Source organism: Schistocerca nitens, chromosome 5 (genome assembly GCF_023898315.1).
Source record: "Schistocerca nitens isolate TAMUIC-IGC-003100 chromosome 5, iqSchNite1.1, whole genome shotgun sequence".
NCBI classification, from domain to species: domain Eukaryota; kingdom Metazoa; phylum Arthropoda; class Insecta; order Orthoptera; family Acrididae; genus Schistocerca; species Schistocerca nitens.
The window spans coordinates 482840401-482854466 of NC_064618.1; positions in this window are offsets into that span (position 1 = coordinate 482840401).

Here is a 14066-nt window from a genome sequence, read left to right on the forward strand (position 1 = left end):
CATCCTCTACTCACTCGACGCCCGACGCCGCTGCCAAGCGACACGTAGGTGTCGGTTCAGGTCCCGCAAGGATGACCCTGCGACATCTCTTTCATACATGACACCCGAGAAATTCCTCTCAAAACACGTCTTCACCTAGGTACCGGTGCTGGCGCAATGACACCTAGCTGCGGTACAGGTATAGCATCGAGATAGAGGCCCCAATGCTTCCCGGAATAGCATAGGATGCATTATTCCTCGCGATTCTAATGGAACTTGTGAGCGGTGTCTAACACTTCACGGCAAAATGTTCGTCCTGCTGTCAATATACGTCTCAGAAACGTTAAACGTTCACACCGCTAAAAAGCCTGTGCACTGATGCGAAAACATCATTAATCATAAAAGCATTCATGTTGTTTGGAAAGAGATCACTGTCTAAGCAAAGACGGGGGGAAATCAGAACAATTATGCAAACAGAATTCAAAGCACTGTCATACAGAAGAGAAAAATGTCCAGAATTTTCTGTATCTATAGCTACAGGTCTGCAGATGTCCTAATGGCACAGTGGCGGATAAGTGACAGCATCCCCACCAGAGATGGATGGTCTCCTTCAACTTGTCTTTGAACACTTGCTTTCTCAGAACTTTCAGTACATACCTTACCACCAACCTACAATTTATGGGATTCAAGGCATTGTATGGAATATATGGAAATTGGTGGAGAGGAAGGCTCTCATAACAGGAAATTCAAGGATATATTGTTTATTTATTTAAAAAATCAGTTTGTGGGGGTTGGATTTCTCTTGCTAATCATTCCCTGCCATCTGGAAGCACGTAGGTCCTGTAAGAAGTAATTACATGGAACAAACATGATGCATAACCCAATGTTCGCCACTGTACTCTGGGTGTCTTAACCTAATGTTTGGGCCTTTGTCGGCACTCAACTTATTGTTCTGTTAAGAGGTTTTCCATGTCACCCCCATTTCCTTAAAATATTCTACCACCATTGATACCAAATTAAGTAATTAGTTATGTGCTCCCCACCATTTTCTGGTACACTTTTCGAATTTCACATGGCCGGCCGTGGTGGCCAAGCGGTTAAAGGCGCTACAGTCTGGAACCGCGCGGCCGCTACGGTCGCAGGTTCGAATCCTGCCTCGGGCATGGATGTGTGTGATGTCCTTAGGTTAGTTAGGTTTAATTAGTTCTAAGTTCTAGGCGACTCATGACCGCAGAAGTTAAGTCGCATAGTGCTCAGAGCCATTTTTTTTTAATTTCACATGTTTTTACGCCATTTCTGGCGGATTCTTCTGTGCCACACACACCATTAACTGCTGTTCTGCTCTTTGTCACCCACTCACACACTCCTTCCCATTTAAAACCTGTACTGCTAACACCACATTGATAGAAAAAATGTATGCAAGTTAATTAAATCGGTATTCTTCACATGTATGGGATAGTTTTTCTTAATTCGCAGCATCCTATTGCTCGGTGAAATCGATGGAATATAACTTAAACAAAAGATTGTTAATAAAAAACACATCCCGCCACTCGATGCCGACGCCGCCGCCGCCCCCGCCGCAGCCGCCGCCACCACTGCGAGCCACCGCCAGACGCAAGGCAGCGCGAGCCATCGCTCTCACACAACTGCAGGTGAAAGTTGGGTCTAGTTTCATGTACACAGTTAGAATTCTTCGAGTGTTATACTGACGTAACAGAACTGCAATGCGCACTCACACTGGTCCCATACGCGATGACGCGTAGCTGTGGTACGGTCCAGCACCGAGAGAGATGTTCTAATGCTTCCCAGAAACAGCACAGGGTGCATTGTTCCTTGCGCAACATGAGAGACACATTTAACCGTGCTTAACTACCCAGCGTAGCTGACTCAGCGCCGCAAAGTGCGCGTGCATAGCTACAAACCCTGGCAAGCGCATCTAACAAGGTTCTCAATCTTATACTGATGTCACATGACTATGTAAAAATAAGATTCGAGTCGACCTCGCGGAAATAGTATAGTGTCCCAGAAATACACTACTGACCATTAAAATTGCTGCACCAAGAAGAAATGCACATGATAAACGGGTATTCATTGGACAAATATATTATATTAAAACTGACATGTGATTACATTTTCACGCAATTTGAGTGCATAGATCCTGAGAAATCAGTACCCAGAACAACCACCTCTGGCTGTAATAACGGCCTTGATACGCCTGGGCATTGAGTCAAACAGAGCTTGGATGGCGTGTACAGGTACAGATGCCCATGCAGCTTCAACACGATACCACAGCTCATCAAGGGTAGTGACTGGAAAATTGTGATGAGCCAGTTGCTCGGCCACCATTGACCAGACGTTTTCAATTGGTGAGAAATCTGGAGAATGTGCTGGTCAGGGCAGTAGTCGAACATTTTCTGTATCCAGAAGGCCTGTACAGGACCTGCAACATGCGGTCGTGCATTACCTGCTGAAATGTAGGGTTTCGCAGGGATCGAATTAAGGGTAGAGCCATGGGTCGTAACACATCTGAAATGTAACGTCCACTGTTCAAAGTGCCGTCAATGCGAACAAGAGGTGACCGAGACGTGTAACCAGTGACACCCCATACCATCACGCCGGGTGATACGCCAGTATGGTGATGACAAATACACGCTTCTTTAACATTTTTTTTAAATGTTAAGGATAATAAGTTGTCGTCTCTTCATCTAAGAATAGATGATGAATGCAGCTAGCCGCTAACTTTGTGTCATGTCTTGTCTGTATAGACGTGTATCTGTTGCCTTTAAGATCCCTTCACCTTCACACATAAATCTATACAGTAAAGTAAGGGCCTCCCATTTGTTGGCTGACTTGCTGTAAGAGATCTTTACATTTATTATTACTGTTAAACACTGTATTCAGTCGGGAGAATCAATCGTGTGGACAATTTGTTCCTTTTACGAAAGATTGCGAATTCCAGATGTGTACGAAGCCTTTTTGGACGATTTAACACAGACTCAGTGATTGCAGACTCTTCGACACAGCTGAAACTTCCCCACTAATTACAGGGCCAACGTGATCATCAAATGATTCAGAAAAACTCATTCGTTCATTCACTCCAGAACAAAAAGTCACAAACCTTATTTATGAAGGAAATTGTGTATTAAATCCATCTCCATTACATGTCCAGATCTCCGGTGATTCCATGTCTTAATTATTTTCCTTTTACAGTCTCTTTCTCTTCAAACAAACCGCTAGCGGCACAAATGTTAATTGGCTCGCTTTTGCGAGAAGAAAAGCAGAATATGTATCTCTCAGAAACACGTCAATCCTTCAACAGATACTCCAGAAGCTGTCCTAGTTACCACTCTAACAACCATGGAGAATGCATATATGCATCTCTGTTATTTCAAAGAAAAACGCACTAGGAAATACTTTGGCATCGTCGAGCTGTCGCCGCATATGTTACGGGAAAATCAGATCAGATACTTTTCCAAAGTGAATGAATGTGGATGGTTTGATTGACAATGATTAATTGGTGCGTGGTAGAGGGTATTTTCTGTGGGGACATTACACTTTGTAATGTCTCTTGCAGCGGTCTCTCCGCGATATTTTCAGAAATTTTATAAATTATATAACTCAGTACATATCTCGAAATATCTCTTCTTATCTTACCGATTATCAATGCAAAATAGTTTCAAGCCCAATTATTCCTTGGAGCGTCCATTTACTCCATGGAATAGCTTCTCTGCTATCTATGTTTTCTCTTATGAAAGGAAAAGAATGAAGGACTTCTTGCCGATTAGTCGTGAAAGGAGGATGTATATGTATGTATTGTTGGACTAGTCGCCATCTTGATTAGATTGTGTATGAGAAGGAATTTAATACATGAACTAAACTAAAGTAAGTGTGTTCGCGTATTATTTAACTGATTATTATTGACAGTGTCTGCTTACTACGCTGTGTTGCACGGGATCAGTGGGGAACGTCTGATTTACACTGGACGAACCTGCCGTTTTGTATGCTCAAGATATCCAGTTACTTCAAATAAATAGGCTAACACGGTCTTACCAGCAGATCTCCGGTCTTCCCCACGTGATCATCGAAAGTTAATAATTATTACAAATGTTTCCAGGAGATCGACTGACAATTTTCGTCGCACCGAGACTTCGAAATTGCTTCACTGCCTTATGGAATTTAAGTTAAACTCAATTTAATCAGGATAGAACAGTATTGAACTGTGTGAATGTGATAAGCCTGCTTTGTCAATGAAAATTCCCTTAATGTACGCATGTTTTTACTATCCTGATCAGTGAAGCTAAATCAGGCCGGTGTGAGAGAGGTTTTTAAATTTTAGATCCCACAAAAAAAATATTAAAACCTTCAATGTGCGTTCAACGCGATGTCTCGAACTCGGATGCGACCATCATGATGCTGTAAACAGAACTTGGATTCATCCAAAAAAATGACGTTTTCCCATTCGTGCACCCAGGTTCGTCGTTGAGTACACTATCGCAGGTGCTCCTATCTGTGATGCAGCATCAAGGGTAACCGCAGCCATGGTCTCTGAGCCATACTGCACTGGCAATTAAATCTTACAAACTGCCATACATATCGTCAAGTACGGAAAGAATCTTACTGGTTTACATTGCTCTCCCACTGAGGACAGGAACTTGAATATTAGAACATGAGACCGACCTGCGACCCATCAATATAACACCGCAGGCCCTACATAACGTCAAATATGGAAAGACTCCTACTCAATTACACTGCTCTCCCACCAAGGGCAGGAGCTTGAATATTAGTTTGCGAAACCAATCTCCAACCCAGCAACATAACACTGTATACCGAGTCGACGTAGTAATCATACAATTCATATCCTGTGCCAAACAAAATTATCCTTTTACATCATTTGTGCATATACCACGAATACAGGCAGTACCATATATATACTCCTCTCAGCACCAGACATTTTCTCGCAGCCGACTATCACGTCATGCACCCCCCCATGCGCGACCAGAGCACCCACAGCGGTCCAAAGTCGCTCTCAGAACTGTTCTACAAATTTGGGATTGTTTCCCCTCAGCACAAACACTTTACTGTTTCTGCTCTGAACCTGCTTCCTTGCTTGCTCGCTTTTCTACACACATCTCCATACTCGGGGATTACAAGAACACATGTACTTTTTCGCATGGTTCGCCATAATATTGTACCATATTCGCGGTACTTCTTGATGTCAAACACTAGGCAGCATCCTACCGATCGCTAACGTAACATAATTCCTAAGATATAGACTGGAAATTAGTTCTCTACAAACCCGAAACTTAAGCTAGGTGGGGTGTGCTGTAAACCACTGACTAACTAGAAACTTCACACATCCGCGAAGACATTTACTCGGCAACTCGAAACAAATAGAGGAAACTGATATTTCCACTCTCGAATACCGATGTCGGTAATGTAGTAGATTCCAGCTTATCCCCATAATTTACTAGGTCAACTAAAAAGTTTCTCATGTCTAGAGAACCGGCAAACGTGTCTTCCACACGCTAGATGCAAACACTACAATCGATCTTTTCTGAACTAAATAAAGTCGTGAAATGTGCAGAAGCAGTCAACAGAACCACCTCGCCTTCCGTATACGCCTCCCGTCCCCACGCAAATCCTCTAGTACCTGATTCCGTTCCCCATCTGCTCCTTTTCCTAAAGCATTTTTGTACCCTCTACACCTCCTGCCACCTTCATCCCCCTCATCTCGTGGTTGCTCCTCTCTCCTCCAAACCCTGCTCGCTGCCGCGCATTCACCATTGTGTCCCCCCTACCCTCCACCTCTACACCATTTATCTCCTTTCCTGAGGTGGCTTTCACCAACACACCCTCCTGGATGATGCCCACTCTCGCTCCATTTATCCCTCCTATCAACTCTGATCCTCACCTCCCCCTCCCTCCCTCTGTTTCGACGGCTTCCTCTTTCATCGTATTCTTTCCTGCCTATCCTCTCTTTGACTCCCTTTTGCCTTCCCCACTCCGTCTAGCATCTGCTCTGGCCCCCTTTTTCTATGTCCTCTTCCTCTATTGGCTCCCCCCTTTTTCTTTTCCATTCCTCCCCCCCTCATAGGTCCAGGTCCTCCCCCCGCCCCCATCTGCCGCCGTGTAGCCTTTAGTGCTGTTTTCAGTGAATTTCAGTGTTATGCATCCCCTGTCAGTGTTGCGAACAATCCCCATACTGTCGCTAGTTATGTTTTTTATCTCAAGCGAACAGACACCAGACTGTTGCTGTGTTTTTTAACTGTGCCTTTCTCCTTACTGTGTGTCTGCATCCGCATCGTCAACGCCGTGTTTTTATATCTTAAATTCCGCAACTTTCCGCCATTTTACTGTTATTAACAAAGTCACTGATTTATCGCTTTTTTTATATTGTTTATTATCTCACCATTGTTTGTTTCACTCTTATCTCGGCTGTAGAGCGGCGTATTAAGCTGTTGTCAGCCCGCCTGCCCCCCTCTGGGTGGGGGAGGAATCTAAAATAAATAAAGGAAAAAAAATGCGCTGTAATCTTGACCTTCTTGCCATATGGTGTAACCAGTGACTTCGCAAAATCAATCCTTCCAAGACCCAGGCAATCATTGTAGGTCGTGCCACTGACTCCTTCTGGCTCCTTGATTTTTCCCTTGCCATCTGCACTCGCCCTGTCTGCCTCTCCTCCACCCTCACCTACCTTGGACTCACCATTGACCGTCACCTCACCTGGATCCCTCATCTCTGCTCTATCCAATCCAAAGCCCACAACTGCCTACTCCTCTCTGGCCGGACATGGGGGTTGCACCACTCTACCATCCTCCATACCTACAAATCCTTAATCCGTCCCATCTCCTTTTATGCCAGTCCCACCTGGATATCCCCCCCCCCCCAAATTCTATAAATCCCTCCAGATCCTCGAGTGCCATGCCTCCGTATATACCTCCCATCCCCCATGCGGACCCTCTATGACATGATTCCTTTGCCTCATCTGCTCCTTTTCCTTGAACATGTCTGCATTCTCTAACCCCCCACCGATATGATCCCCCTCATCCCCTGGTTGCTTCTCTCCTCTCCAACCCCTGCTGTCGTGCCTTCAATGTTGTGTCTCCCCCTGCCCTCCACCCTTCATCTCCTCATCTCCTCTCCCGAGGTGGCTTCCATCAACTCCCCCTCCAGGATGATGCCCTCTCTCCCTACATCCCTACATTTATCCCTCCTATCAACTATGATTCTCATCTCCCCCTCCCTCCCTCCGTCTGTCCTTTCACCAGGCTCCATATCCCCATTTCCATCCTGTTTCCTCTCCAGCTACCCACTCCTTGACTCCATTCTCTCCCCCTGAGTCCTTTTTTTTCCCATCCACTGTCTTCCCCACTCCTTTTTCGGGTCTGCCATGCTCCCCTCTTTTTCTGTGCCATCTCCCTCCAACACCCCCCCCCCCCGCTTTCCCCCTCTCATTTGTCCGGGTTCTCCTGCCCGTCTCCCCCCATACCCATATGCCTTCATACTCTATAGTGCAGTGTTTTCCATGAGTGTTCAGTATTGTGCGTTCCCTTTTTAAAATGCTGTGAACAGAAACCAGACTGCCGCCATATTTTTTAATTGTGCCTATCTATTTCCTAAGTGTTTTTAATCAGCATCACTGACCTCTTTGTTTGTTATGTTTTCTTCACAACTTTTTCGAAATGTACCAATTTTAAACTGTCACTGTTTTATCACCTCTTTTTATTGTTATGACTCCTGATTATGTTTTTAACGTTATCTGTAGGCAGCAGAGTGGCATATTACACTGCTGCCAGCACACTCCCCCTCTGGGGGGGGGGATTAAATTCAATAAAGGAAAAAAAATACGCTGTACCCTCTCCTGGATGGTTCACTCTCTCCCTCCATTTATCCCTCTTATCAACTCTGATCCTCACTTTCCCCTCCCTCCCTCACTCTGTCCTTTCCCAGGCTCCCTCCCCCCATTCCATCCTGCTTTTCCCCTGTCTCCCTTCTCTTTGACTCTTTTCTCTCTCCCCCCACCCCCCCGAGTCCTTTTTCTTTCCTCTCCACTACCTTCCCCACTCCTTCTCATGTCTGCCCTGCCTCCTCCTTTTTTCTGTGTCCTCTCCCTCCATCGGCTCCCACCTTTTCTGCCTTTCCTCTCCTCCTCACTTTTTTGCACTCATCTGTCCTTGTCCTCCCCCATATGCCTGGGTCCTCCCTCCCCAATATGCCTTCGAACTCTATATCACAGTGTTGTGTGTCCCTTTTTAAGTGTTGTGAACAGCCACCATACTGTCGCTAGGTGTGTTTTTAACTGTTGCGAACAGAAACGAGACAGCAATTATTCACTTGTAGATCGGCAGGAGGCTACTCCCCTGTATTTCAGTGTTAGCTTGCCGTCTTATTGTAACTACCATAACGATCCATCCTTCCCACATAGGGCCACTGCCTAGACCAATAGTGAGCCCGCATCTCGTGGTCGTGCGGTAGCGTTCTCGCTTCCCACGCCCGGGTTCCCGAGTTCGATTCCCGGCGGGGTCAGGGATTTTCTCTGCCTCATGATGGCTGGGTGTTGTGTGCCGTCCTTAGGTTAGTTAGGTTTAAGTAGTTCTAAGTTCTAGGGGACTGATGACCATAGATGTTAAGTCCCATAGTGCTCAGAGCCATTTGAACCATTTTTTCAGACCAATAGTGAGAATATCCAATCCACATATAGCACCTATTGACAAAACTGGATGGAACTACTGTCTAGTGATCGATCAGTGGCAACTCAAATTGTTTAAATAAACAATATTTTTCACTGTTTACAAAATAATAAAGACTTAAATCTGTCATATCTGGCAGCCCAACACAGACAGAGATATTTCCCCACCAATCTCCAGATGGGGAGTGGAGTAGGGCCAAGAGCAAACTCTGTTGTTGTTGTTGTGGCAGTGTTGGTGTTGTGAACTCGACCAGTTGCTAATTGGTCGTGGTTCAAATGTTTCAAATGGCTCTGAGAACTACGGGACTTAACTTCTGAGGTTATCAGTCCCCTAGAACTTAGAACTACTTAAACCTAACTAACCTAAGGACACCACAAACATCCATGCCCGAGGCAGGATTCGAACCTGCGACCGTAGCGGTCACGCGGTTCCAGACTGTAGCGCCTAGAACCGCTCGGCCACCCCGGCCGGAAGACCAGTTGCTATCTGGACCTCAAGGTGAGCACACAAAATTTGATATTCCAGCCAACAATTTGAATTTCTCGCTGTTTTCTACTTTCCCACCAAAATTTCGATTGCCTGCCATTTCAAGGGGTGGGGGTGGGAGGGGGTGGAAGCTGTGGTCCTCCCAGTCCAGCAGCTCGACACAGACTGAGTGCGTGTCCTGCCATTTTTTCCCGGGACCCCATTTTGGCATACAACACAGGAGGAGAGAGGGAGTGAGAGTGTGAACGGAGTTTCCTGAGTGGGTCCCATGTGCCGGATGAGGAAAAAACATGACGTCATCTAGTGGAGACGGGTAGTACTTTGATCAATTTAATTAATTTGATATCCTACGACTCGCTTACCTCAGTGGCAGAGGGTTATGTAGCATGACAACTGCCAGATTAGAGTGTATGAGAAGCGGAATATTCGGGGTTTGTCTTCCAGTACAACAACTCACAGTCATGTGCGACTCGTACTGATCAGCTACTATGGTGTAAATTTAGAGACGGGAGTAACATGTATTACAGAGATAGTCATCTTCAAATGTGGTACTTGTTTACAACAAGCGACACACTTAGTGAACATCCATGATCCTGTCTAATATTGCATAATACTTTTACATACAAGGATGTTATTAATCAGTTAATCATCTGCTCACACAGACAAGTCAGGAAATTACTGTGTCATAATTTTGAGGTCCCTGATGGTACAGCAACATGAAGCAAAGAACAGTTGGCACAAAGTTTTCCGAACTATGCTGACTGGTAACAACCAGTACATGGGAATCGGCGACCAATTTTTTGCGCCCTATTATGGCTCTGCTATTGGGGGTTCACAACATACTAAATTGGGTATGTCACAAATTAATAACAAGATGGCATGCAGCCCCAGGTGCCACACAACAATGTCAGTATTTGCTCTTGAGCAAAAGTGACCAGTGACCGGTGCTCTACAGAACGTCGTCATGTCGCCTTGGTCTGCTCGATTACCAGACACATTTCTAAACGATTACGTATGGGACATTATCGGATGACAGCTCCAGCGTCTCCACAACCAGCAGTAACTGTCCCTGTTTCCACAGACCAAGTGCAACAGGCATGGAACTCCATCCCACAAAATGACATCCGGTACCTATACGACACAATGCATGCATGTTATCATGCTTGAATTCAATATTCTCGCAGTTACAGCGGTTGTTAATATACAAGCATTTCACATTTGCAATGGTTTTCCTCGTGCTTGCATTAAGCTGTGATCTCGTAATGTTAATCACTCACATATGTTAGTATTGGGACAAGGGTGATTCTGGCACAGTCTGCATTGTTGCAAGATGTATCCAAGATGGCGGCAATCACATCCTCCAAGATGGCAGCGTGTAGACTTGTCAACAGCAAAAGAAATCATCCAAGATGGCGGCCGTGACGTCATTAAAGATGGCGGTTTTTGGCTTGATGTATGAATCTTGGCAGGAAAGTGCCACGCCCCTCACCCACCCCACATAAATGGTGGGAAGTTCAAATTCCGACAGGGTAACGCATCACACCCCAGTTTCCTCTTCTAAGCAAAGAATATCGTGTGAAGATAGGTCACTTGGGCTACCTCCACTAACCTAAGTCATCCGACCGCCACTTCCTCCTATGAATTGGCGCAAAGTTTGAATTTTGGTAGTAAACAATGGTCACTTTGCGTTTCGTTGCTAGGGTAAGAAAATAGCGTGAAACAAAGGACACTTGTACTAACCTCAGCCGCCCGACCACCAACTCCTCCTATGAACTGGCGCCAAGTCTTAATTCCAACAGGATACTGCATCACACCACCGTTATCTCTACTAAGCAAAGAAAATCACAGGAATATGGATCACTTGGCCTCCCTACACTAACCAAAGTCATCTGACCACCACCTCTTCTTACGAATTGGCACCAAGTTTGAATTTTGGCAGTAAACAAAGGTTATTTCGCATATCTCTACTAAGCTGTGAAAATGGCGCAAAAGAAAGGACATTTGTACTAACCTCAGTCGCCCGACCGCCACCTCCACCTAGGGATTCGTGGGAAAAAATGACTTCTCATTATTATTTAAACAATTTCATTCAGGTGCATTCGCCACTGGGTCCAGAGCCCAACTGACTTAATACTCATCGCCACCACCAGACGGCGCTATCATCTGTGACATAATCCAAGATTGCGACACCCAGAGTGTTCACCACAAGATGTGGACTCCAACTGACTTAGTACATATTGCCACCGGCAGAGGGCGCTGTCGTGACATCAGGTGATGACGCAAGTACCGTTATTCAAGACAGCGGCATACAGTGTGTTCACCACGATGCCTAGTACTCAGTACCACGAGCAGAGGGTGCTGTCATTCGTTTCGTGACATAATCCAAGATGGTGGATGGAAATGGTGGGAAAACGACTCTGGACACAAGCCTTTATTTTGCAGGCAATTTCTCCACCATGACATCTAAATTCCAACTGACCTAGCGCACAGCACTGCCACCAGATGGTGCTGTCTTCCCTCATGTGACGTAACTCAAGATGGCGGTCTGGAGGGGGAAAATGGCGCGAAAACGACTCAGCCTGCTTTGGCTTGCTGTATAGAGTAAAGAACGACTGCACTCTATTTATTTTGAAACAATTTATTTAGGGATGGATTATATTTATCATACTTAAACAAAACACACGTTCTGACATGCCAGAGGCAATCTCACACAACGCACAGACCTGTTAACTACTTCTAAATAACGCTCTCCAGGCACGCAAGCAACTCCTAATTTTCCGAAATAATTTCATTACATACTTGCAGACTCCTCATAAATAGTGCTGCACAGCGATGTGTAGACACGCTCAGTATGCATAAACTGTACAAGTAACTCATAGCACAGCCTACAGACCTGCTCGCAAAATAATGCGAATAAAGCATGCAAGCACCCTTCGCCAATCCCTGTCGAGTAGAGTGCACAGGCATCCTGAACCAAGTGGCGCGGCCGTCAGCTGTCAAACCACGCACAGACCCCCGCCCGTGTCCCGCAAGCTTGAGGCGGCGACATCTACTTCATACTTCATTTCTCAGAAATTCCTATCCAAATACGTGTTCACCTAGACACACGTGTTGACGATATTGGGCGGGAGCGCAGATGCGAGCTGCCGCCAAATGCAGGCGAAAGTCATCTAGGTGCCCCTGATAACGCGATGGGACAGGAGCAAAGGCTTATTTACAGAATGCACGCTCCAAGCAGGGCCGTGCACGTGGATTCGTTGCCACCCCCTAAAAAAATAACCAAGTCGAACTCTAGTAAATTTCATAGTCCCCCAGAAATACTTAACATGCGCTTTTTTAAGAGTTTTCGTGTTGTCTCAGCTCGTATGCGTGGAATTTGTTGCCCTAACACAACCTCTTTACGAAAATAGCGCAGAATAACATCGAATTCAGTCTTCCTTGCAGACCTAGCGTGGTACCCAGTCCATTTCGTGCTAACCTTCCTAGTCTCAACATACGCAAATGTTCTCACAGCTATGTAGATGCCCCCACATCACAGCACAAAGGATGTGAATGAATAGAGAATTATGATTAGCTCGTATCGAATTTAGTCGCCGAATTACTGATGCCTACGGTATCCAGGCATCATCCACCTCTTCTTTCTGGGATTTTCAGTGGTAAAATTATTTTGCACATATCGCAAAAAGTGCATTGACTGTTAAAGTCGTAAACTTGTCTATAGATCATCAAATACATACGAGACTCACAAGAATATTGGAAGCCAGGAACATATCTACCAGTGTAACTACAATTAAATATTACCATTGCTGCTACAGTCTGACACCAATCTATGTACAGGTAATCTCTTCTCTTGACGACTGTCCTTCTTGAACCAACCTCATTATCTATAGCGCACGTAATTTTCCCACATAAAAAATCTCTCCCTTTTATCTATTTGCTGAATCTATACGTCCCTCATGATAGAACACACAGTCATCCTCTATACTCTTGCCACAACATAAACCACACTAACTTTACAATACAATATATACACATTTTACACAACATAAGCCACAGCAACTTTACAGTGCAATTTTACACAAATATGCCGCCTATCTTTTATATCTGTACAGCTCCCGAAAAAATTATCCTATGCCTACACTCACACAGGCTATATGTCACGATTATCCCCAGTCCTAGGAAAGCACCGTCCACCTTTTCTTTCTTTCTACAGACGTGACATTCAGCCGAAATAAACTATTTTACACTGATCGCCATATTGCACTGACAACTAAACCTTGCAAAGTACCATACATATCGTCAAATACGAAAAGACAGCTACTGATTTATGCTGTCCTCCCACTGGTGTCACGAGCTTGAATATTAGTGCATGAAACCGATCTCCAAATCAGCAATATATCAACACAAATTCGTGTCCATGTAGTAAACCTACAACACACATCCTATGCCATACAAAATCACCCCTTTTGCATCAGAAAGCCCTCAATAAATCGAAGTCACTCTCAGAACTGATGTGCAAAGACAGGCTCGTTTCCCCCTCAGTACAAACGCGCTACTGTTTCTGGTCCGGACTGGCCTACTTGCTTGTGTTTCTACACCCATCTCCAGGCTATGGGATTACATGAACACAAGTATTTCCACATTATTCACCATAATATTACACCATTTTCGCTGTACTTCTCGATATCAAGCATTAGGCAGCATCCAACCGATCGCTAGTGCAACATAATTCCCAAGATATAATCTGGAAATTATTTCTCTACAAACCCCAAACTTTAGCGAGGTGCAGCGTGCTGTAAGCCACTGAGTAACTAGAAACAAATATATTAAACTCTTATTTCCACTCTCGATTACCAATGTCGGTTATGTAACATATTCCAAATCGCCCCTATAATTTACAAGCCAAGTAAG